Source organism: Gopherus flavomarginatus, chromosome 12 (assembly GCF_025201925.1).
Source record: "Gopherus flavomarginatus isolate rGopFla2 chromosome 12, rGopFla2.mat.asm, whole genome shotgun sequence".
Classification (NCBI taxonomy): domain Eukaryota; kingdom Metazoa; phylum Chordata; order Testudines; family Testudinidae; genus Gopherus; species Gopherus flavomarginatus.
Genome location: NC_066628.1, coordinates 34,932,870 through 34,958,576, shown reverse-complemented (window position 1 = coordinate 34,958,576; position 25,707 = coordinate 34,932,870). Strand labels below are relative to the sequence as shown.

At 37.5% G+C, this 25,707-nt stretch overlaps 1 protein-coding gene across 5 annotated transcripts in view; it reads right to left on the bottom strand.

Annotated features, from left to right (window-relative positions):
- The window catches only part of TNRC6C (trinucleotide repeat containing adaptor 6C), a 573,800-nt gene that overhangs the window by 200,715 nt on the left and 347,378 nt on the right, over positions 1–25,707 (bottom strand). The window contains exon 1 of one of the 5 annotated variants that reach the window (XM_050919203.1): positions 16,263–17,680. The exons of the other annotated variants lie outside the window; for them this stretch is intronic. The gene's annotated coding sequence lies outside the window, so the exon portion shown is untranslated. Of the gene's footprint in view, positions 1–16,262; positions 17,681–25,707 lie in introns of those variants that run through there. 5 annotated transcript variants of the gene reach the window in all.

Below are 25,707 nucleotides of genomic sequence, written 5' to 3'. Positions count from 1 at the left end.
CCTCTTTTGTCAGGGATATTTTTAGTGTAAGTCAGGGACAGATCACAGGCTGTTGTGAACTTTTATTTCCCGTGACCTGTCCCTGATTTTTACTAAAAATATCAGTGACAAAAACTTAGCCTTAACTACGATGTGATGAGCTCTTTCAAACGTTCTGAAAGAGTACATTATACAAAAGATCCGTATGTGATCTCCTGTCAAAGTGTATATTACCTCTAGTGGTTGATGAAATTATTGGACTTTCAGCATAACTTATGACAGAAAATTCTGATATCTTGAAAGAGAGGGCTAGTTTTAATAGTCTATTAAAGTATATCTGGCACTTTAACTGTGTATCTCCCACCCCTCCTCTAACGTTCCCAACCCAACTGGTTTGCAATATTTATTTTTTCAACTTCAACAATTTCAAAAACTGTTCAAGTACAGCACATCTCAAAACTAACCAGATATCAGCAAACATATTAACATGTCAATTACAATTATAAGAGGTACAAGTGCCACTCTTAATAAAAACCTGTTTATTTCATTTCTGAGATTAAAGTAGCCTCAAATTCAGTCAGAAAATATTTTAATGGAGCTCAATTTTCATAACTAATTTACATAATGACATCTGAATATATACTTTAAATATGCTTAAAATTACATAACTAAATATTCATGTGGCTTTAGACAGCAGTTCTTGATTTCACTTCTAGGTATAACGTTAAGTAGTCGGCTAACAACATAATGAAATGAGAATATTTTAAAAAAAGACTGCACTGTTCATAAGATTATTTAAAGTTTTGATTATATTGCCACTGATAAAAACCAAGGCTTGTGTTATACATTTTTATCCAAAGGCACTATTTGTTCTCCCTTTATTATACAGAAGCAAGTTAAAAGGTTGGTTTAAAAAAAAATAAAAGCCCACTTCAAATAAAGCAAAGTTTCTAATATGCATTTGTAGGGTTTTTTTCATTTTATAGATAAATACAGCAGTGTATCATAGGTACTTTAACTAACTAGCAGAGAAAGAGTTTTACTTTACTATCACATTCTAATGGACCTGAAAGAAAATTTATTTAAACCCACAACCCAAAAAGCAAAATAGCTTTTCTAACTGCAGATCATCATATTGCTCAGGAGAGCTCTTCTACTGGAACAGCAGGAAGGGCAGCAAGTCAGAAAACAAGGTAAATTGAGAGACCCAAGTCAAGAAGCATGGATATCATCTATCAGTATTATATGTGGCTCTATTAGTTCCTCCCACTCTCCCAGCCCCCGTAAAAACATATTTCAGTCTACGTTTCTTATTTATACTGTTTTGAGAGCTCGGAAGTGAAAAAAAGAAAAATGTCTGTTTCCAGGTGACATCAGATATTCACAACTCATGTGACTTAGTTCCCTCATTACCTTCAGAATCAGCTTCACATTTGAAATCACTGTTTACATTTTTAATTGTAGTGAATTTGGTGAAGTTCTGTCTAGACAACTTGACACTGACCACACTGGGGGTAGTTTATGCTTAAACACAAACTCCAAGTTAAGTCTAATGGTGTTGCTATGTAAGTTACAATGTATTCTGCTGTAGTTCTTACACTGGCCTTCTAATGAGTTTTGTCCTCACGCATTTTAAGATCCTGAGGGCTTGCCTACACAGGAAAGTTGACTACAACAGCTATTCCACAATGGCTCCCCACATGGACACTCTCATTCTGAAGTAAGTGTGCTCTTTTCCGGTTTAATTTATTCTACCAGAAAAAAAGGATTATTATTCCAGAATAAGAGAGTTCACATGGGAAGCTATTCCAAAATAGCTATTGTGCTTTAAATTCACTCCGTACCTTAACCTGGAAAAACTTCCCCATGTAGACAAACTAAATTGTGGTGGTGCTGAAGTAAATCCTATACATTACATATATGCTCTTAAGTAATTTTGCTTGCAACATGAAGCATATCAACATTCTTAAAAGGTTATGGTATTAGTTTAGTACAGTGGTTAACCGGGCCGCTTGCAGCCCCTACAGCTCATGTGACATCTTCAGGGCAACACAGATAGTACATCTGTTGTGTGGTATATGACCTACATAACACCACTGTGGGCTGCACTTGCAGCTCTCTGTAAATAGGTTGAGAACCACTAGTTTAATAGATGCTGACACGCTGGCATTTCTACACCATCTTTCAGAGACCTCCGAGCATTTTATTAACATCTTCTAATAAAGGGCTTGTCTACATGTGAAAGTTAATCTGGAATAAAGTAGGTTGTGAATTTAAAATTGGTTAACTAGTCCTGATTAATTCCATGTGTGAACACTGATATTCCAGAATAAGAGTTCTTTACTCAAAATCAGCTTAATGCACTACGGCACTCTTGTTCTGAAATAAGAGCATTCACATATGGCATTAATTAGAAATTGTTAATCAGGAATAGCTATTCCAGAATAACCTCATGAAGGCAAGCCCTTTAAAAAAAAAAAAGAAAGAAAAGAAATCACACAAAACACTCAAGTAGAAACAGGATATACAGAGATAAAACTTAATCCACTACTGAAATGCTACTGCATCAAGGGTCAAATAGAGCTGCAGTTTAAAAGCTCACAGAAGCATTACAACAGTAGTTTAGAAAAGAGCATGAAAAATATGATGGTCAATTACAATATCCTATTCAAAGTACAGGGGAATATTTAGGCTGACCCAGGAGACTATGTTAATAATTTAATCTTACTCTGACAAATAGTGCTAAGGATTTTTCATGATGAGAACTGAAAAGAATATTTGTTTTATGCATCTCATCTAATGGATAGTATCTCCAACAGCACAAAGTGTCCCCCTACTACAGTCATTTTGAAGTAAAGGATTTGGGCATGTGTGGAGAATCAACTATGATAACTTGAAATTGTAAGATGTCTGAGATGCTGCTATAAGATAAGAGTTCTTAAGTTGACTTGTACGATTGGGTATGTTATCAAAAAGACGACCAAAAAGAACATACACCACTGGATTCATGGATACACAGAAGTCTGGACTTTTGAACAGAAGCTCCATCCAGCCTGCTCATATGGAAATCTGAGGGGGAGGGGGTTTGAATATGAACCATGGTCAGTCAGCTCGAGCATGTTGTGGAGTTAGACTGTGACCAGGTAGAAAAACACTGCTGGGACTTCGTAAGATTAGGAATCTCTCTAAGATTTCAGCAACCATCTGCTTCGGTTATGTTCACTTTGGGTTAAATAAAGTTTTAGTGGCTTTTCAAATCCAGGAGTCCGAGGCACAGTCAGTCAATCAATGGAGTTTTGAAGAGAACTAAAAACTCAGGAACAGAGTTAGAAAAAGCAGCCAGGATCACCTTATATTTACAGGCAAATGTCCCAAGAATATTAGAAGGGTAAAAAGGCTGTACTACTGACCCAGAAACACTGGTGTGTTGAACAAGGTGTGTGCCAGGGAAGGGCAGGTGGTGAAACATATTAAAGAAAAATCTAATCATAAACATATTTTAAAAAGTCTTTCTGAAATCAAGAATCCGAGACTTTAAAAAAGAGCATTTATACAAATACAATAGATTACTATGCAATTAACAGGCATAGGATAGTACCAGGAGGAGGCAAACATTAGAAGCAAAGTTGTATTTTGTACTTGATGAAGAATACCTGGAGTATCTGAATTTATAACAAAAACTACTAATTATGTCAACACGGTATTGTTAGAACTGGCAAAATTGGAATATTTTTATTTCAATAGATAATATCAATGTTTATTTTTAACCATTTTTATCCATTTAAATGTTCACACCTATGGGAAATTACAGGGGTCAGATGATAATTATTTAACTTCATTAGGTGTTAAGTTTCAAAAAGTTAAAGCTTTTTAACCATTAAAACAAAAATTATCAATATCACATATCAAAAGTAAAAATATCTTTAAATGAAACTTTAATAAATTCTCTGCCAGAGTTTTTCTCAATTTGACTATCTGTAAATCTCAATTATTATTGATGGACTTCATCAGTTTGTGCATGAAGAGTGAAATCAACATTTACCAACAAAAATGTAATCCTTCCAAACTTAAGTACTGTGCATCTTTGGGCACTTGCTTGGCAATAGCTCTCTAGTTTTTTCATCTTTACTTTTGAAGCTAAAAACATAAAAGCCCTGCCATCTAGCAATGGTGTGTATTTGTTGTACCAGGAGACATGTCAGACCTGAGATGGAAACAGAACCAAGTCTGTTCAATTAAAGAAGTTCAACTTCACTTTAGCCTTGCCATCAGACTGTAATACTCTAGAAGTTATTCTTGTAAGTACCTTAACAGAAATAAGCAAAGCAAATGAAATAGGTGGTGTCATAAACAGATAGTTAAGCGTTAATGTCTCTTTTACCTGTAAAGGGTTACAAGCAGTGAACCTGGACCACCTGACCAGAGGACCAAGATAAAATTTCAAATCTCGGTGGAGGGAAGTCTTTGTTTTGTGTTGTTTGTCTGTTGTTCTCTCTGGGTTCTGAGAGTAACCAGACGTACCTACAGGCTCTCTAATTTTCTATTCAAATAGTAAGTACCAGTATAAGGTGGTTTAGTCTTTGTTTTCTTTATTTGCAAATGTGTATTTTGCTGGAATGATTTTAATGTGTATTTGTGCGGGGGGGAAGGCTCCTCTCTAGTGTCTATAAGCTGAAAGACCCTGTAACATTTACCATCTAAATTACAGTGACAACTTTTATTTTTTTCCCTTTCTTTTATTAAAAGTTTTTCTTTTTAAGACCTAATTGAATTTTTCCCCTTGTTGAGGTTCAAGGGAATTGAGCCTGTACTCACCAGGGAATTGGTGGGAGACAGAAGGGGGCGGGAAGGTGGAATCCCTCTGTTTTAGATTCACGGAGCTTGAATCTGTATTACCTCTTGGGGAGAGGGAAAGAGGAGGGAGCAAGGTGCACTCCTTTGTTTTTAGATTCAAGGAGTTTGAATCACAGTGATCTTCCAGGGTAATCCAGGGAGGGAAAGCTTGGGAGAGGCAACGGTGGGGGAAAGGGTTTACTTTCTTTGGGTAAGATCCAGGGGGTCTGGGTCTTGGGGTCCTCTGAGAAGGTTTTGGAGGGACCAGAGCGTACCAGGCACTGCAAGTCCTGGTTGGTGGCAGCACTACAAAATCTAAGCTGATAATTAAGCTTAGGGGGATTCATGCTGGTACCCCATCTTTTGGACGCTAAGGTTCAGAGTGGGGGTTATACCATGACAGGTGGCCTGTTTAAAAACAGAAGTAAGTGATATATGCCAATGTTTTAGATTTAAGCCTTACTTTCTTTAACCAAAATGCCTACAATAAAATGAAAAAATGTTGCTTTCCCATTTTTGTAAATGTAAGTGCTACAATGGGATACAAAATGCTTGATGTTTTGGGAAGATTTTGGAATACAATAAATCCTCATTTCCTCTTCCTCCCCACATTTAAACTTGCAACAACATACAACCATTCTTCAATGAATTAATTCTTTTGTAAGTTTAGGTGCCTTTTTAAAAAGTTTTTCAAATACTATTCTCGATAAATTGAATTCCATATTCACAGTGCATTTAACTAGTAGATGAAAAGAAGAATTTTGAGCAAGACCCCAGTGAGCTAATCCAGAGTCACAATAAAATGTCAGGGGTCCTGGGATTCTCAGCAGGGTGATAACATCAAATCTTTAAGCAAGAACACCTATAGGCTCTACTATAAACTGTGTTTTCAAATGTCCACTGGATATATCTGAAACCTTAAACTAAAGATGAAACAAGAGGGCAGATTACTGTCTAACTGTATCTTACTGACCTCTTTATGTGCACTAACTTTGTTTACTAAAACAAGTTGAAACTTTGTGCTCAAGATTTGTTTTGCTCATCTTGAAAAGAGAAGATCAAGAGCTCTGAAGCAACTGAAAGTTTGTTTCACTGAAATTTCTGCAAGCAGATCTGTATCCTCATGAAATGCTATTTTGACATTACTACAACAATAAGAGAAATATTTAGGATTGTCAAGCACTTTAAAAAATTTCTCGATTAATCGTGCGCTTAATCATGCTGTTAAATAATAATAGAATACCATTTATTTAAATGTTTTTGGATGTATTCTACATTTTCAAAAATATTGATTTAAATTACAACACAGAATATAAAGTGTACAGTGCTCACTTTATATTTATTTTTATTCTAAATATGTGCACTGTAAAAAACAAAGGAAATAGTATTTTTCAATTCACCTCAGACAAGTACTGTAGTGCAATCTCTTTATCATGAAAGTTGAACTTACAAATGTGGAATTATGTACAAAAAATAACTGCATCCAAAAATAAAAACAAACAATGTAAAACTTTAGATCCTGCAAGTCCACCCAGTCCTACTTCAGCCAATCGCTCAGACAAACAAGTCTGGCCAGATGCTCTAAAGATTCATATGTCCCTTCATGCTTCAACCACCACTCCAGAGGACATACATCCATGTTAATGATGGGTTCTGCTTGATAATGATCCAAAGAAAAGCAGACCGACATGTTCATTTTCATCGTCTGACTCCGATGCCACCAGCAGAAGGTTGATTTTTTATTTTTTTTTTGGTGGTTCGAGTTCTGTAGTTTCTGCATTGGATTGCTGCTCTTTTAAGATTTCTGAAAGCATGCGCCACACCTCATCCCTCTCAGATTTTGGATGGCACTTCAGATTCTTAAACTTTGGATTGAGTACTGTAGCTATTTTTAGAAATCTCACATTGGGATCTTCTTTGTGTTTTGTCAAATCTGCTGTGAAAGTGTTCTTAAAGCAAATGTGTTGGGTCATCATCTGAGACTGCTATAACATGAAATATATAGCAAAATGTGGGTAAAACAAAACAGGTGACATACAATTCTCCCCCAAAGAGTTCAGTCACATATAATTAACACCTTTTTTTTTTAAATCAAGCATTGAAGCATGTCCTCTGGAATGGTGGCCAAAGCATAAAGAGGCATACGAATGTTTAGCGTATCTTGCATGTTAACACCTTGCAACACCCGCTAAAAACATGCACCTGTTCTCACTTTCAGGTGACATCATAAATAAGAAGTGGGCAGCAGTATCTCCCATAAATATAAATAAACTTGTTTGTCTTACTGATTGGCTGAACAAGAAGTAGGACTGAGTGGACTTGTAGGCTCTAAAGTTTTACATTGTTTTGTTTTTGAGTGCAGTTATGTAACAAAACACATTTGTAAATTATACTTTCACAATAAAGAGACTGCACTACAGGTACTTGTATGATGTGAATTGAAAAATATTTCTTATTTTTACAGTGCAAATATCTGTAATCAAAAATAATAAAGTGAGCACTGTACAGTTTGTAAAAGAAATCAATATATTTGAAAATGTAGAAAAACATCCCAAAATATTTAATAAATTTCAATTGATAGTCTATTGTTTAACAGTACAATTGTGATAAATTATTTAATCATGATTAACTTTAGTTAAATCACATGAATTAACTGTGATTAATTGACAGCTCTATTTTAAATTTAACAACACTATCAAACTATGCTAACAGTTTTATTTTCAATATTAAAACTTGTTCTTGTGTTTTTACAGATGACAAACAAGCCAAAATGCTTTATTTGGGCTAGAACAATACATTTTGTAAGCATCTATGAATACAGCCAAAAGTCTGATAACTGAATAAACACAAAAGTCTGACAACAGACTCCAATATGCCAAGAGTCATGGTAAGTGACTATCACAGAAGATAAATTAACAAATATTTGTGGACACTTGCATCTGAACCAGATTTGGGTCATTTCTGTCAAAAAGCTTGATTAGAAAGATATATGTATTACCATAAAACAGTAACAATTCTGCATCTGCCCAATTCCATCAAATCCCACAGAAAATCATGTTTTCCCTCAAACTATGATATTCATATGATACTGGTTCATTAATGGTAGGAATACTACTCCTCACACACACGTCTACCCCGATATGCGATCTGATATAACACGAATTAGGATAGAACGCATTAAACGGCACTCGGGGGGAGGGAGCTGCGCACTCCAGCAGATTAAACAAGTTCGATATAACGCAGTTTCACCTATAACACGGTAAGATTTTTTGGCTCCCGAGGACAGCGTTATATGGGGGTAGAGGTGTATTTATGACAACTACACTGAAATCAATGGTCTAACATCTAAATCAACAATATATGCATTCTGTCTTGTGACAAATGGTGTTAGAAAATATGAACTGGCAGTTAGATCAACACCATCTACACTGCTTCACAAATCCATGGCAGCTATGTTTTTCATATTAAAGTTACCAAAATGCAGGGGAAATCTACTTATTAAGTGCAGAATTACATTTTGCACAAACTACTTCTATATTGTGAAACCAAGTGGTGTTATTGTTAAAAACCTATCTGCCACTTATTTCCCTAATTACTCTGAGTCAGCACTGCATATTGAACTAATGTCTTAAGGTTTTAGCACCATCAGCACTGCAAATAAAATGAGAATGAGTTGCCACATGCTCTCATATCGAACTTGACAGCTAAAATTCTATTCCAGATTTTCTATTTTTGGTAATGCACTAGGCAGAGGAGACATTTAAAAATCAAATGGTGAGGTTAAGCCTACAGTGCTGGCAATCCAAAGAATATTGAAACCTGAACAGAGTTTTATATGGTACACTAATTTTATTTATAAGGTTATTTTCCAGACCATACCTACAGTTTAACTGAAAAAAATGAGAACCAACTGCAAAGTCTGTATACAAAATATAAAGCCGAATCTTTAAATACTAAGAAAAGATTACTAATAGATGAATCTCAAATACCTAACACTCTAGTAAAATGATTCAACTTTTTAAATTAAGAAACTTATTAAATGAATATTGTATTTGTCATAAATCAACATCAGGACTACAGAAAGCTAAATTTACTGTTATTGTTTGAAGACTCCATTGTACTTGTGCTTAACAAATATGTGGTAAACTAAATAGAGAAAAATATAACCATAACAGAATAAAGAATTTTTTTAGAATGACAATTACCTCTGAATTATGACCTGATATTTCACTGTTTAATGACAATCTTAAACTACATGTTAACTCAAAACAGACCAATTAAAGTATTCTTAAATTGGGTACTCTTGTTTTAATACAGTTTTCTTTCTTGTTTTGGTGAAGTTAAGTTAGATGGATCAAAATGAACTATTGTTTATGCCAAATTAAAAAAATAGTTGTAATTCTGATAAATTCGTGCAGACTGCCCAATGAAACAGGTATTCTCTAGTACAGTAAAAGCTGTTCTGTCTGGCATATTGGGGAAATGCAAGGTGCCGGTAAGTGGAAAAAATGCTGATTAACTAAAAGGGAGGGAAGTTGGGTGCGGGATGGGGTCCAGGGCTAGGGCATGGGCTCAGGGTGCCGTATACGGGGGGGCGCTCACTATGAGCGGCTCCCTGCAAGCGGCAACCTGTCCCAGCTGCTCCTCGGTGAAGGTACAGCAGACAGCTCTGCATGCTGCCCCTGCCCTGAGCACTGGCTTCGCAGATCCCATTGGCTGGGAACCACTGTGGGGGCAGAGCCTTCAACATGAAGTGCCAACCAATAACAATTTGAACTAAAAACAGAGTTTAAGATTAACTTGTGTTTTTGTATATTAATGAACAACTACCTCCTTCAAATTCTATTCAATAAAGCTAAATAAGTAAACAAAAATTTCCTTCACAAACAGTAAATGAAAAAAGGCTCTCATCTGTCACTGGAAGTCCACATAAATACATACATTAGGAGACAGTAAGAACCCACAAAATGGAAGTAGCAAACAGATTATACACAAACAAGAATAATGGCAGGAGGAAAGGGAATGAGAAAGGAAACAGCAGCCAGGAAAAAAATGAAGTTCCTTCTTCAGTAGATATCTACTGGTACTAGTTATCTACTATTGACTATTTAAAGGTAAGGCCCACAGGCAGCAGCTTGATGGGAAGCCTAACACAGGTCCCATTAATCCCATGTTTGATATCAGCCTAGAGCTAGTAGTTGTCATACAACATTTTGAGCCCTGTAAATGTGTGTTTCTCTAGGGCTTATTTACCACAAAGTATGTCATATTTACTTAAAATATATTTTTCTCTGAAGAACTATATGCATCATTTTTCTCTCTAAAGATTCCGCTCTTTAGTCTGAACAAAGATTAGCTTTAGGATATAACATGTTTTTAAATACAAAGAAATTACATTTCCAAGTAAGGCGTAGTTTACACCTAAAACTTAGGTCAACTAGCTATGTCACTAAGTGCTGTGAAATTCACACCCCTAACAGACACATACAAGCTGACATCAGCCCTGGTATACACACTGCTATGTCGACAAAAGAATTCTGTTGATCTAGCTACCCTCTCTGAAGCAGTGTCTACAGCAGCACAGCTGCTGTGACATAGCTGTTCCCTGTAGCATAGACAAGCCCCAAGAGATTACCGTGAATATTCTTTAAACATAAACTTGTAAAAATAAATTCCATTACATTTGTTGACAAACTAGAGAAAAATCTCACTTTGATTTAAATTTCTAACATGAACGTACATTTCATGACACAAGAACAGCAAACTGAAGATAGCTGTACATTAAGAATGTATTCCACCTCCATAGATCTCAAAAGACAAACAATGGAGCTGTCTGCAAAACTAGACAATCTGGGCATCCAGCCATAAAACATCACTGCTCTAGCACAAATAACTGTTCTCACTCTCCTGAGCCCTCTATGACCATAAACCACAAAAGGAAAGAGCTCCAGAAAGCAGCCTTCACTACTACCTCCTCAAACTTTTAGTATTTCATAGGTCTGAATTACAACTATACACAGGACTTTAATTTTGTAAAGTTATACGTCCGACACATCCAGGGTCAAGTTTAATCAATACAAAATTTAATGCTTAGATTCTTGGAACTGTGAAGATTGTAAATATACAGCTAACTACTTCATACAGATCTTTCTATAGATATTAATAGTGTTATCCAGCATGTCTTCATAAAGGAATAAAGAAAGAAATGGCTTTTGATTTGAAAGAGGTAAGATTAAAATGTAAACTCAAAAGGAAGTAATTGCCAAATAAAACATTTTTAGAAAAAGTAAGCATATCAAGAACATTTCTTGAAAAAAATATAATATAAAACTAATAAAAATTTGAATATTTTCTTGAAGTAAAAAGAATCTAAGCATGATAACTGATTTAATAGCAAAACTTAGTCTCCAGCTACAATCAATAATTTAACCTAATTTTGACCAGCAGAATGGCACTAAAGCAATTTTTTAAAATGGCAGTTCACACAAAAGAAAATAACTTTTAATGCATGGTCACATTTGTAGTTGCTTTCTGAAAACTATAATGCAGATTAGTCATATTTTAAGTGTTACATGCAAAATATTTTTAAATATGCTTATATTAAGAGTCCAAACTCTAAAGGATGATTTTATGAAAATTAATCTGTCAGAAACAGACAAGATTTCTAAAACAAAACCATATATTGCTCTATAAGCACTACTTTTGACTTCTATTCCTCCATTCATTAAAATGGTCACTCTCTCTTTACGTGGTTACTTTTTACCACTAAATCAAAGAGGCCATCCAGAGTGTAAAATTCATTTAGTAATGCAATTTTATTTGAGACAACACACCTACAACACTGCACACAATTTTATACTGTCATTTCTAAAGCATTTCCCAATTCACTCTCTCTTTTAAATACCATTTATTCTCGCTGATATCTTCATAATGCAACTGAAAACCTCCAGCCTATTAATCACCAGAAGGCACCAGCTGATACAAAATTGGCTAGACTGTAGTATCACCAGGCATTAAAGAGGTTTCCTTATCGTTAATCTCTAATAGTAAGGGAACGACAAACTTCTACCTGCAACTTCCAAGTCAGGAGAAAACCGTTTGATGGTGTTACTGTGATCTTGTTATCTGAATTTTAATTATTAAAACTAATAGTAATTCTATGCTGCACAGTTTGATTGTTCAATCTTTGGTCACACCAATGTCTCACTTGAAAAAATCAATAAAAAATTTAAGTAGTATGCATGTCCACAATTAAACTAGCATAACTTGAAATTACTACATAAATAACTATAGTAACAGACATTAACATATAGGAAATTAACTGTCCACTTTATCCGAATAAAAAAAGGTTTAGGTTTTCTTTTTTTGTTTTTTAAGTCTGCAGTGTTCACACAGTCAGTACTACATAGACTTTATCTAACAATTCTTTCCAACTGAGAGCCTCCCTTTGCTGAAGTAAAAGACTGCTCCACCCCTGACCTCCTCCTTCAGCTTGTTTTGGAAAGGGGCCAGATGACAGCATTTGGAAACGCGCATATTTATCTTTGCAAGGACAGCTGTCTAGAGGAAAATAAATGTAATTTAAAGTATTATCCATTCCCACTGTCACCAGTCTCATTGATTTTTCATAACTAAAGACTGAAGGTAAAACATTTCCGGATCACTGTTTTAATATATAGATATCTTATTAATGAAAAGGAGAGTCTATAATGTTAAACTGCAGATTGTTTTGAGTAACTCAAACGTTGATATGTAAGCTGCTTATAGTGGTAGCTGTTTTCTCTAGAAGACAGCAAGTAAGGAAACTAAGTCCTCTATATGAAAAACAAAGCTGTTCACAATTTTAAGTAACCAAGATTCTCAAAAAGTAGACTACTAAAGCTTGTGTAATTTCTAGATAGACTGCTTTCTGTAGACTGTTCTTTAAGTGAATTTTTCTTAACAAGTTCAATCTATATTTATCATCAAATTATATCAAGATTTAAATAATTTGTAGCTTGTGTTGAGAAAAGCTTTAGTCTCACTCTGATCCAATGCTTCACTTTGAGTTTCACACCTCATTAAACTACTAAGGTCCTGAGTATTTAGTCAACACAAAGAATCTTAAGATTGTGAGAGACTGTATTGTTATGCCCAATGATCATGCTTTTCTCAAACTTATTTGGAAAAATTCATCCTGACTACATGAAAAAACTTAACATCTATCCTATCAATAATATTAAAAAAAATAAAAAAACAGAAGTAAAAAAATTAGCTACTGTCCTTAAAATTTCAACATAAGGATCACAAACTTCACCAAAAGCGTACTTTAGCTGTTAGGGGGTAAGGAAAGACCCTCTAAGCAGGTTAGAGAGATCTCTACCTCTTCTTTCCCTCTTCCTAGCAACTGACAAGAGACTTAGTGAAAGAGAGTGATGTACACATTCCCATTCACAGAGCACAGGAGACAGTTTTGGAAAGGGGGCAAAGACATTCCAGAAAACTTGAAAAGGATTGAGCTTTAAATTAGCAAATTCTTTTTAAAGAGAGACCCCAATCAAGGTTCAATGACAGCACTCTGTCAGAAATTCCATCACTTTCCCTTCCCAGCTGGGAAACTTTGTTGAGACTAGGCTTCTCACCACGACACTGCTTGTGAACTAGACTAGCTCTCCTCCCTGCTGTTCTTCACCTCTTCCTCTTGCTAGTAGGTTTAGTCTTCTGCCTAGTAGGTATTTGGTACAACATCCAAGCTATTTTTCCAGATAACCTCCTAATCACAAAAGAATCTGTACAGCAAAAAATTGACAGACAGCAAGCAAACATGGCAAAGGACCTATCACTCATTTAACTCAAGAATAAAAGTTGGATTTTTTAAAAAATAGCTGTACCCTTGTACATTAGCAAACAATTAATATTTGTTAATACATGCTCTACTTATAGCTTGCTATCCTGCAAAGAACTGAAACATAATTGATATCAAACACCTGAAAAAGTTCTGAACAGCAGTCATTTTGCACTAACAAATTTGACCTATGACACTACTTACATCTGACTCAGTCTTCTTATTTGTCCAAAGAACAAGGACATCATACTCTCAGCCCACCCCAAACAGCCTCTGATGCATGATTTAACCTTGCTCTGGAGGGCCTGCCTTTAGGTCTCCATGCCCATTCATTCCTTGGCCAATACAATAGCGATTTTTGGGACGTAAGCACCTGTTCACCAGGAACTGATCTGAGACCACTCTCATTTCACAGATATTATTACCTCATCCACCTTGTCTGCCTAACAATGGTCAGATGATTTCAGAAGTTAATATGCTTCACTGAATGTAATGTGGTCACATAGGGGTGAAAAACTTTTACCAGCCCCTTGAACCATCTAGGTTCCCTCAAGTTATCCAGTATTGAACTTACTTACCACAGCCTTTTTTGGAAACCAGACTGTCTGAATTTAGAAGTTAAAAAACATGACTATAAAAATACTGATATCCAACAACAGAGTCTTCCACTGTTTCACCAAAAAATAAAGTTATGTAAAAATATCTAGCACCAGCCTGCTTAAACCCAAGTTACTATTAAGGAGAAGAATCAATTTGGAAAAGATTTTAAAAGGGACAGTATTAGACATAAAATAATATTACTCAAAGGTAAGTAAGTTTTAGACATTTGTCAGTACACCATTTTGAGATCATAGTTCACAATTCATGGATTAAAGTAGCTGGAGAGATGTTCAAATGGAAGCTTACTGGATTTAACAAGTCACAATAGATGTGAAGCAATTCAACTATTAGGCATGGGAAAAAACACTCAGGTAATTTCTTAGGTCGCATCCGTTACTATCTCACCTAACCCCCAATACATATTTCTGAGAGAAGCAAACAAAGGTTTTCTAAATCTACGTTTACCATCCCAGTGATGTCTTAAACAATCAAATACAATGTACAACAGCAACCAAAATCCAAAGGTCATCTCTCACTGAATCCATATCAAGGAAACATTTAATGCTAGAAGGATTTTAAAAATTATTTGAATAATGGTATCTGACAACAACAGATGTTGTCTTGTTCATTATTCTTAGTGTAACAATATTCATCTGATTTAAGATATAACACCAGACCACTAACAGCAGCAATTATTGGGTTTTAACTAGCTTAATTAGTCCAATAATGAAATTAAATTATTAGTCTGGATTCCACTGAATATAAAATCAAATTAGTTTAAGATACAGGAAACAATATTTCCTCAATTAATTTATATGAAAAAATTGTCACGTTGTGCTCAAGAAACATACAAATCAAAGTTGGAAATTATATAAACTGAATATAGGCAGTCAAATATTTTCCAAGAAAAATACCTAAATTGATACAGAGAATAAAGCTAATGCTAGAACCAAATTAAAGTATGACTAGCTAGATTATAATGGCCATTCTAAAGAAAATAAAATGCTGAAATTTTCAGCAACAACAATTAAAAATATATGACTTAAGAAAACAAAAATTGTATTATATTATATGAAGCATAAGCTAATTCATATATTCACTCATTTCAGTGAGTCTCATAATTGGACCTTCTACTAATGTGCAATTACACAGTAATGCGATTACCCTTTGACACAAACTTGCAAAATAAAACAAAGAAGATTCAAATACCTTTAATAAACTTCCACGTCTCTTGATTTCTAAGGTTAACAATTGAACATTCATCTCCCTTGGCAGTTAGCAACACGGTTTTTGTTCCTTACTGAAACTAATAAGGACAATCTGGCTTCATGAAAATATGAAAAATAACCTCTCTCATGTCTAGTATTCAGAGACTAAGTTATGGTGGTTACCATAACTTAATTGTATAAAAAAAACTAGGGATCTAAAGAGCTCTTGCCATGTAACTGAAGCTGACTATCAAGGATAATGTTCAAGTTTCACCTACTTGGTTATGATCAAAAGCAGCCCTGGTGACCTTGCTTTATAACAAGGCTAATTATTTTAAACTAATTTTCAAACGCTACACATCAACTCACATCCATTATCATTTATTAAAAGCAAACTCACAAGGTTCTTCCTGTAATCTGGAACATTTTTAACTGCTACATATGGGACTCCAACTAAAATCACGATGAGTTATATGTAAAATCAGATATATGTAAAAAAAAATCGTCATATAACAATACCAAGTTTTTATAAATGTCTATTTTTTAACAAATAGGAACCAGGGAAAAGTATTTTAATTTTAAAATAACTATTGAAACAGTTTGCGTGGAAGTACATTAGAGTAATATTTGTTCCACCGGCTCCATAATAAAAGAAAAAGGAGAAGACTATTTGAAAATAAAATATAGATACAGTGACAAATCCAGCCCTGGACTCCAGGGGGGAAAAGGGTGGCATGCACTAATGAAATGACTTAACAGGTCTTCTCCACCTCCAACTTCTACGGTTTCCATATTAATATAAAACGATCGCCCCTTACCTTTTCTTTTCCTTCAGGGGCTCTTTGGCAGCTTTCGACTCAGTCTTTCTATAATGAAACAAGTCAGTATTTCGTCTAGCGTGTGGTCTCTCTGACGTGCTTCTTATTTTAATGCTTTTTTAAAAAAAATACCCGTAATTTCACGAATCTGAACAGGAAAAAAAAATCTCACACGGCCAGAAAAAAGATTCAGTTCCCTCCCCCGCGAACTAAACAAAACAAAAACAAAAAGCAACTCCCCCCACAACCTGCCACAGAAGAGAAGAAAAACAAGTCAACAAGAAAACAGTATCCAAGCAGAAGAGCAAAGAGCTTCAGTGTTATCCAGCTCAAGTGCAGGAGAAACAAGTTCAATTCCAAAAGAAGCTTTTGATTTCCAGTGGAGAAAGAAAGGCGGAAAAACGTCCCTAGCTAGACTTTTGCACACGAATTTTGGTTTAAATACACATTTGCTTTCGAGTTGCAGCAAAAACCCAAGGAATTCAGGATCTAGAGTGGATCGGGGAGAGTTTATTTCTTGTTTGTGTTGATGGATTCTCAGTCCACATGGAGGAGCATCTGAGGCTTCAAAAAGTGCAAATTAAAAGGAGAAAGTGGATCCCCCAAAAGGGTTCAAAGAGGGCTCCCCCTCTAAAATATGGAGCCACAGGGGGATCCAACAGAGAGTCTCATATGGGGATCCAGGCAGGAGGAGGATCCAATGAAGTCTCTCTCACCGGGAGAAGGACGGGGGGAGGATCCAGCAGTCACTCACAGGGGGAGGACCCAGCAGTCTCTCTTATGGGGGATCCAAGCAGAAGGATCTCTCACGGGGGGACCCAATGGGGCGAGGGGAATCCAGCAGAGCGTCTCTGGCGGAGGATCCTGTGGCAGGAAGAGGACGAGGGGAGATCCAGCGGGGTCTCTCCGTCTCCTCCAGAGGGATCCAGCAGCGTCTCTCAGGACCAGACTGGAAGCTGCCGCAGCGGAGCCTCTCACTGAGGGGGGGGGAGATCCAGGAGTCTTGCGCCCCGGGGGGAGGCAGGAGGCTGAGGCAGCAACGTCTCCCCAGGGGGCTGCAGCCGCAGCGTCTCAGGCAAAGTCCCTCTGTGGCGGGGAGGCTGGGGCTGCAGCGTCTCGCGCTCTCTCTCTCTAGCAGGCAGGCGGTGCCGGGCCCCCGCTCCTCCTCGCTGCTGCTGCCGCCACCGCCGCCGCCGCCGCCGCCACCACCGTCCTCAGGAGCAGAGCTGCTGCCACCGCGGCCATTTTGTTGCTAACTGACAAGAACCCCGCCAGGCAGCGCGAGACCAGAGGGAGGCCCGCTACTCGATTTTCCTCCCCCCCACTGACCTCAAACAGGAAGCCTCAGCGCCCCCCTCCGATCACGTGATGGGGGGAGAAACTGCGGCATGCAAATGAGTTGTGTGGTAGAGCCAATGAGCGCCGCGGCTCAGCGGCAGGTTTTACCCCCCCCCTTTCCCGCGCGCTCCCGAGACCCGAGGACGCGCGAGCTGCCCTGGTCCTCCCCCCCGCAAGGTTCTGTTCGCTCCGTCCATCTTGGCTAGAGCAGCCTTGTGTGTCACCTAACTGCGCAGGAAGGCACTCGGCTCCCACCTGCTGCCTGCGCACCAGGGCACCTTGCGCACCCTCTCGCATTGCACGTGCAAAATGCATCCGTGCCGCTGGTATATGCGCAACTCGTTCGCAGCACTGCCTTTTTGTGCGAGTTTAAAATGTAACACCGACAAATAACATCACCATCTAAACACAACGCAGCAACGCAACCCGCATTGCAAAAACATCTGCACTGTTCCTAAGGCTAAGCGCGCCGATGCAAAGCGTGACTTTAAAAATGCATGAGCGCCAGCTTTAAGTGAAGAAGCAATGCAAAAATTGCCAAGACTGATGCTAAATACCCTCACTGCAAAATGTACCAATGCAGTTGGCACAAATGCAACATACAATACCAAATACCAACGCAGAACGCAGCGGTGCACAATGCTCAAAAGAAAACTATGCCAACATCCAACGTAATTCACAAATAACGCAAATGTACCAGGGCCAATGCATATTTTAAATCGAGAGCCAATTTTTGTTTTGCATTTTCTGTAACAGGAAAAAGTCAGAGAGCACTTAAGTCCTTACGGTATATGGACCTGATTGTGCGTTACAAAGGCAAAGCTTGTATAGATTTATTGGCAGTTTTGACTGAGAAAATACTGCAGAGTCAGGCACAATTTGCAAGGATTGCCAGGTACATAATTTTAATACAAATAGGGATAATTTTTTAAAAGACGTTCTCCCTTTTGTGGACATAAATTGTACCTGCAGCTGAATAGTGGGTACAAATCTGAGCACTTGTGCTTCTAACTTCCTGCAACTGGCACAAATCAGTGAGGCAAGTACTCAGCAAACTACCTTTGATAATAAACATTTAGGTTCTGATCCTGCAAAACTTAAGCCTTGACTACACACAAAATGTGTACCTAGAACTGATTTAACTTAGTACAAACCCTCTTGTGTGAACGCTAACAAATTGGTTTGAGTGCCTTGTATCGATTTACCTTAAATCAATAAGGAATCGCCTTAAGTGATTGAGTATGGATTGCAGGATTAGACCTTAAGTGTTGAAAATTTAGTGGTATATGTAACAGAAACGCATGACATTTTTGTTAATAAAAATACAATCCTAATCGAGTTTGAATTCAGTACGTCTGATACAAAGACAATACCTTAACAAGTAGGCTAAAATGTCTTTGGTTAACACTAATGAGAACGTAAGTGTTACTTTAGCCACTGGAGGGCGCCCATATTGTTCCAGAATGCAATAGAAACAGAACTTAAAGATAAAAAATAATAAAACATAAAATATCAGATCATTATAGTTAGAACAAAGTGTGTTCTCTAGGTCAGACCAAGATCTATATGTATGCAAAATGTTATAAAAATCAGATTTAAGTGTACTGTTTTGCTTCATAAGCACCAAAAAGCAAAATGATTAAGAACAATTTCCTTACATTTTGAATGTCAATCTAGCACCTTTCACCACGACTTTAAATTCACATATATTTTTTCTAATGTAATGTGAGGTTGATAGACCGTTGACTACAGTGTTGCTGCTCTTACACATCAAGGTCTAAGCTATTTACATTTCAAAGGCAAGTAGTTTGTACTAGTGTAACTGTGCAGACAATTCAGATGAGCTTTCTTTACCTTTTTCTGTTAAACAAATGTAGGTCAACACCTGCAAACGGCTTCCTCCAACGACCTCCCCAAAAGCAAGGAAACAAATTGCCAGGCTGTAACTTTTGTTCAACATAAGACAACAACCCAATACAGTGCAAACAAAACAGAGACAGCCATGTATCTTCATCGCTGATGTATATAGTACAACCTAAGTAAAAGGTTATAATGGGAATATTATGTCAAAAATTAAATGTTTTATAGCTGCCCTCTACTGAAAATTCTGTTTGTTTAGCTATATTAAAAGGTTACTTGTCAAGTCAAATTTGGCCCTAAATTTAGATTTGGTAAACATACAAGCTATTGTAAAGTCTAAGATCAGAAGCATTTGCCCATGTGTGTGTTTTCAATACAAACTTAGCATGAGGCAAAGTTCATGATATCCTGAAATTGAAACTAACTAAAACCAAAAGTGAAACTAACTAATGTATTTTCTTGGCCAAGCTGAAATAAATGCAAAAAGTATTATTTAAAATACACACACCCCTACACAGAACCAACTGTGAAAAGTAAATTAGATTTAAAAAATTCAGTGTCCATATTTTAAGGTGCTATTTGTAATGATAAAAATGCATTTTAAAATGATTTCAATTAGTGTTCTTTTATCATTGAATACAAGTACTGTTCAATCCATAATTTGATTTTCCCTGCTTTGGTTTCTCCTGGCTCAGCCACAACTGGACTTATTCCCAATTTTGCATTTCTACTTCTCTTGGCTGTGCTCCCTTGGAATTCAAGCAGAGGTGTTTGGCAAGTTTGAGACACCTCTGACTTGGTGTAAGCTATCTGAAAGTTGGTAAGTGAAACTGATGCACAAAGGAGTACTCAGAGCAATTTACAGATGTGGTTAACGGTTATAATGCATCTGATTCAAAACAGGATAGGGGATGCCTATTCTACCTATCCTGAGAACCCTCAACTACTTGGACTACTATAGGTCAGTAAGTCATGCCCTTAAACATTTCTATACGTGAACAATGGTCCACACAGATGATGTATGACTCAGCCATATATGCTCATCCAGTATTTTCATCCAGAAAGGGAGAACAACTTCACAACTTCTCAACCAAATGTTTCTTCATTATGTCTTACTGTACTAACAGGTATTTTCTGGTTCACCGATCATAATTGTGGCAACCTGCAATACGGAATGCTTCCCAGGCTGCCTGTGTCTAAGAGACAGCTGACATACTATTTAATTTCTGTGCATTTCATTTCTATGCTTAGCACAATTAAGAGGGTTTAACATGCACCAAGATTAATTACCTAAAACTACCTAGTATTTTCTTTGCCCTAGATGAAAAGATATTATATGGCCTGTTGACCTGTGTTTCACCCTTCAACTAGATTCTCATTTTGGTGGGCAAGTGAACAGCTTGCGTTTTGAGCTTCATAGAAATCAGCCTTTTTCTCCTTGTGCCACCTTCCACCATACAATTTCCTTCATATCGAGAGCCAATATTTAACATCTTTTGTGGCAAACCCTGAATGGCCTTCATCAATTTCCAAGGCATCTACTGAAATGTAGCCTATGTCTCAGGTAGACCCTGCTGCCTTTGAACTCTATCCTTTTCCTGCACAGTTCAAGCATTTTCTTTGTCACACATGAGCAAGAACAGATGTGATGAAGTGTGAAGGGAATGGAAGGGGGTCATATGATGCTGGTATTTCATTGCTGGAACACAAAGAGGAATTCCTTTAGAAGAGAATGTAGAAGTGTGATGCCAGCAATCTTTGTAAACCGATAATTTCTGGGTATCCCTGTGCCCAAGGGGAAAGGATCTGGCAAACTTTTTTGACAGGGCACCAAGCACTTTGGATAGATGGACCTAAGTGTAGCAGCCAAGATCACAGAGCTATATTAATTTAGTATGTTGGGAGCAGGAATTCTAGACACAGGATTTTGCCCCTTTGGAATCAGGTGGGAGAGGCCTAATAATGGATAATCTAAGATATTTTTCATTTTCCATCATAGGCCCCACTGCTTTTAGACAGGAATTTTTTTCCAACAACCCAACCAAAGAGTGTGAGAGTAGGTCAGAAAGGTAACCAAAGGCTTCTCCCATGCAGAATAAAGAGTATACAATCTTCAGTTCAAGCAACTTGTATAATCAGAAGTAGCTACTCTTTAGGATAAATTAAATTCCCACACTTTGGAAGGGCTGGGGCTTGTGGCAGTATGCAAGATTAAGAATTCCTGGAAGCCACCTTAAAAACCTTCTTTGGTAATATATTGTTATTCTGACAAGATAGGCAGAGCCAGATTTTTATGAATTAGATGGTGTTGGATTGACTTCTGATCAAGGCTGATTCTGGGACGGATGCTGATTTCAAAATGCATTGCACATGCTCAACACCTCTGATGATCAGACCCATCCTCTTCCGATCCACACTACAAGCACATTTTGACTTCAGAAAATAAATTAAAATGATTTCTTATGTCTTCATATTTATAGCAAATCAGATTTAAATAACTGGCTCTCATCTCACTTTTCAGAAGAAGAAACAAAAATTGCACGTTGACCTGTTACTCTTTCATTCCTGCTACACTTTGTAGATATTTTATTTCTTTCTTCTTTCCTTGCACCCTGGGATACATCTGTTCAGTCCACAATGAGAAGACCACCAAACAAGGTTCCAGAAGCCTTATCCTTCTCAAGGCCATATTAACCCCATCTTCAATGGGAGCTGCACATGCACCTCCAAAAATCAGGCTAATTTTATTTTTGGCACCTAGGCAAAAACAATGTTCTGTGTTCCACCCTGCTGCCTCTGCAGTAGTTCACACATTTCCAGCTTTGCTGGTGGTAACAGCAGATATTAGAATGGGTTTCTCCTGCTCAACTTTTTACCCATGTGGTTGTCACTCATCAGGTGAGATGGAGTAAAATGGGAGCAGGAGAGATTAAGAGCCTCTTTATGGAATACAAGGGTTACAGAGGCATCTGAGAAGGAGAATGTAAACTGATATGACAATAGCTAACTTCATACAGATCTGATGAGTCTGGAGAAGTTAAAAAAATGTCTTTGGTTTCAGATAAGTCCATTTTGCTTGTAGGTGGTTCTCTTGGGGTGCTTTAACACCAGCAGTGGATCAGTGATGCAGTTAGACAGTTAAGTGAGCACAAAGAATCTGAGAGTGACAGCCTAGCCATTGCTCAAAATACAATAAGTGTACAAAATAGCAGCGAAGTGGTGAAGTGCTGGGGGTATTAAACCTGCCAATGAACTCAAGTCTCTGACATTGTGTAATAAAAAGCCTGCAGCACAAAGTGAAAATATAGATCCTAATCTATAGAGGTGAATTCAAGTTTTGGCTGCTGAAGATAGAAGAACATTGGCAGATTTAATTTATCTGGCTCACTTTAGGGAGGGAGTGTTGTCTAATGGTGAGAATAAAGTGGTAATAATATAGTGACTCCTGGTTTCTGTTTCCAGATCTGATAGCGACAAACGATTGGGCAAATCTCTTAATTTCTCTGTACCTCAGTACATCCTCCTGTAAACTGGATATAATAATATTTTGTCTATCTATCTTAGGGTTTTATATTGCCACCCACCACTGCAGTATCGGAACATCTTCCATGTAAAATCACTAGCTCTAGCAATGTCCCCAGTGGACATTTGGTTCTTCTCAGTTTTGGGGGTAAAATCTCTCCTTCGGGTAGGGGTTTGGAGTTTTTTGGATGCTTGATTGAATTGCTTCTCTTTCTTTCTATTCATTCATGTGGAGGGAGGAGGATGTTGGGAAGAAAGTGTTGTCAATGCAGCATCATTCCTGTTAGGGTATAAAGGCTTTTTGCAACATTTCCTTCAGACTCTTGATATTCACCTTCCATACCTCTGAGGGGTGTTATGAGGCTTACTTAATGTGTGTAAATTGGAATTATTTTAATAAAAAATTTAGTTCCAGTGTTCTGGCCAAATTCCACTGGATAATTGGATCCTGCCTATCTAATATTTCCCCATAGTTTCAACTGAATATAGCATTCTTTTCTTTCTGTCCTTAATTGTGTACTGCATAAACATTGCTGCCTTCCATCTCAGAGATGACTGCATTTCAAAGCTGGGTGACCCCCCTATATATCCATTGGAATTTGTAAATTTTATTAAATGCTTTGGGACCTGTGGATGAAAATGCACTGTCATCGTTATTACGATTACTCTGCAAGAATTGACAGCATACCTTTCATTTGACTAAAGCATTCATGACATATTTGTGATTTTGGTAAGATTCTATACGGTGATCTGAAAAAATGAAGAATTATCTTTCTGTCCGTGAACGCAAAGGGGCTTCTGTATTCCTGACAAAGCCTACACAAGATCTATCCATGGGGAGGGAAAGTGAGAGATAAAGTACCACAGGTGACAAATATTAGCTTGGTTGCTTAATGCACTTCTGCAAGGCACTCAGATACTATGATGAGGATGGCCATATAAAAAACAGAATAGAATAAAATAGAAGAGAAGATAATCCACTTGCTTTAAACTCCCACACCATACATGAGACTGCAATCCTTCTAAGCCAGGGACTGGACTCCTTTCAAAGCCTGTCAGTCCACTCCTTAATTGGCTGGAGGAGTCACTCTGATTTTGAAGAATTTATTGATACCCACCCACCATCCTTGAAGTTTTATGGCAATATAGATCCATTAGAAATCCATTTTACAGAGATATTAAAATAATGAAGGTGAGAATTAAGAGAGCAGCACACTCCTTTGAAAGACCACTGATCATAATATAGGGTGTTAAAGAAAGTTATCATCCAGTCCCCTTAAAGAAAGTTATCAATTAGTCACTATCTAAGGCATAGGAGAATTGTTCCCTGAAGAGGATTTTAGGAGAAAAGCCATATACTAAGTGATAAATTTATCACTAGGAGCTGCATAGCTCCATGGATTAAGAAGAAATGGTGTAGAGTATTCAGAACACAGAGCAAGATGACCTGTTAACCTCCGAAATGCTGAGGAAGATTCCATGTACAGTATTACTAACAAACTGACATGGCCTCGTAGAATAACCACTTTTCCCTACCTCAGGACCTTCCAAAATCTTTTTAGCCAACCACCTTTGCCATGTGCCACTCTGATATCCAAAGTATTATGAGATTAGCTGGAGACAATGGATGGCACTATTCTACTCAGAACAGAGTACATCAGATGATGTAAAATATGTCAGTAAGTGGGCATAAGGAACATTTTATGGGCCGAATTCAGCCTGGTGTAATCCTATCAGTGTCACTGGGGATGAATTTGGCCCTCTCCCTTATAACCACATTCACCCATTGATGTAATTTACACCACTTTACTCATCACCTTTGAATGTGTTTAACAATGCTGTGCTCAGCCAGCGTGGCCCTAGTTGTGTGCAGTGGAACAGTTTTTGAAGAACAGCTCTCCACTCAGCGTGCAGCACCAACAGAAATAAGGGTCATAATTACTGTCTTTGCTATGACCCTTAAATACGCTTTTATCTGCTACACTGGAAGCCGATACACTAAGCCCAGTTTTCAAAAGCAGTTGACTACATTGGTAGCACAAATGCTGCATTCCCATGAACAGATGGGCACCTGTATGAACAACTACTTGTTTTTTTTTGTTTTTATTTTTATTTATTTTTTGTGACTAAGTGGTGCCCAGTTTAGGTGCCCACTTTGGAAATTTGGGCTAGCTATAGGCCCAATACTGAGACTTTATTTCCTCCTACTCTCTAAGCAATTCTTATGTAGAAAGGCTTTGCTTATGAGACCTACAAAGGAGGTAAGTAAACAGAGTTCTCCTTTCAAATTGGAAGCAAGGGTTAAACATGCATTCATCTGCTACTCCTCTGCATCTCCAGCAGTAGCTGGATGAGGCTTGCTGTTTCCCTTCTGTATGGCTTTGTGCCCATGTGGATCCTCATTGTGAACTGACTCAATGGCCATTCCTCTGCCATGTGCCCCTCCCTTCTGCAGAGATCTCCTCTGCAATGCACTTGAGGGCATGAAGCTCTCCAAAGGGATTCTCCATTGATTTTTGCCTCCTCAGGCACAGCCCCTGCAAAGCAGACACACAGCTTTCAAGTACATGTACTCGGCTCTATTCAGACAAACTAGTATGACGAGTGAAGACAGTACGACAAGTGCAGAAGCCCCATTTAGGAGCTCAGTGCCACTGGAGAAGCTGGCACACACACCTTGAGTATATTTAAACACGTTCTCATCCTGGCAGTTCTGGAACAGAGC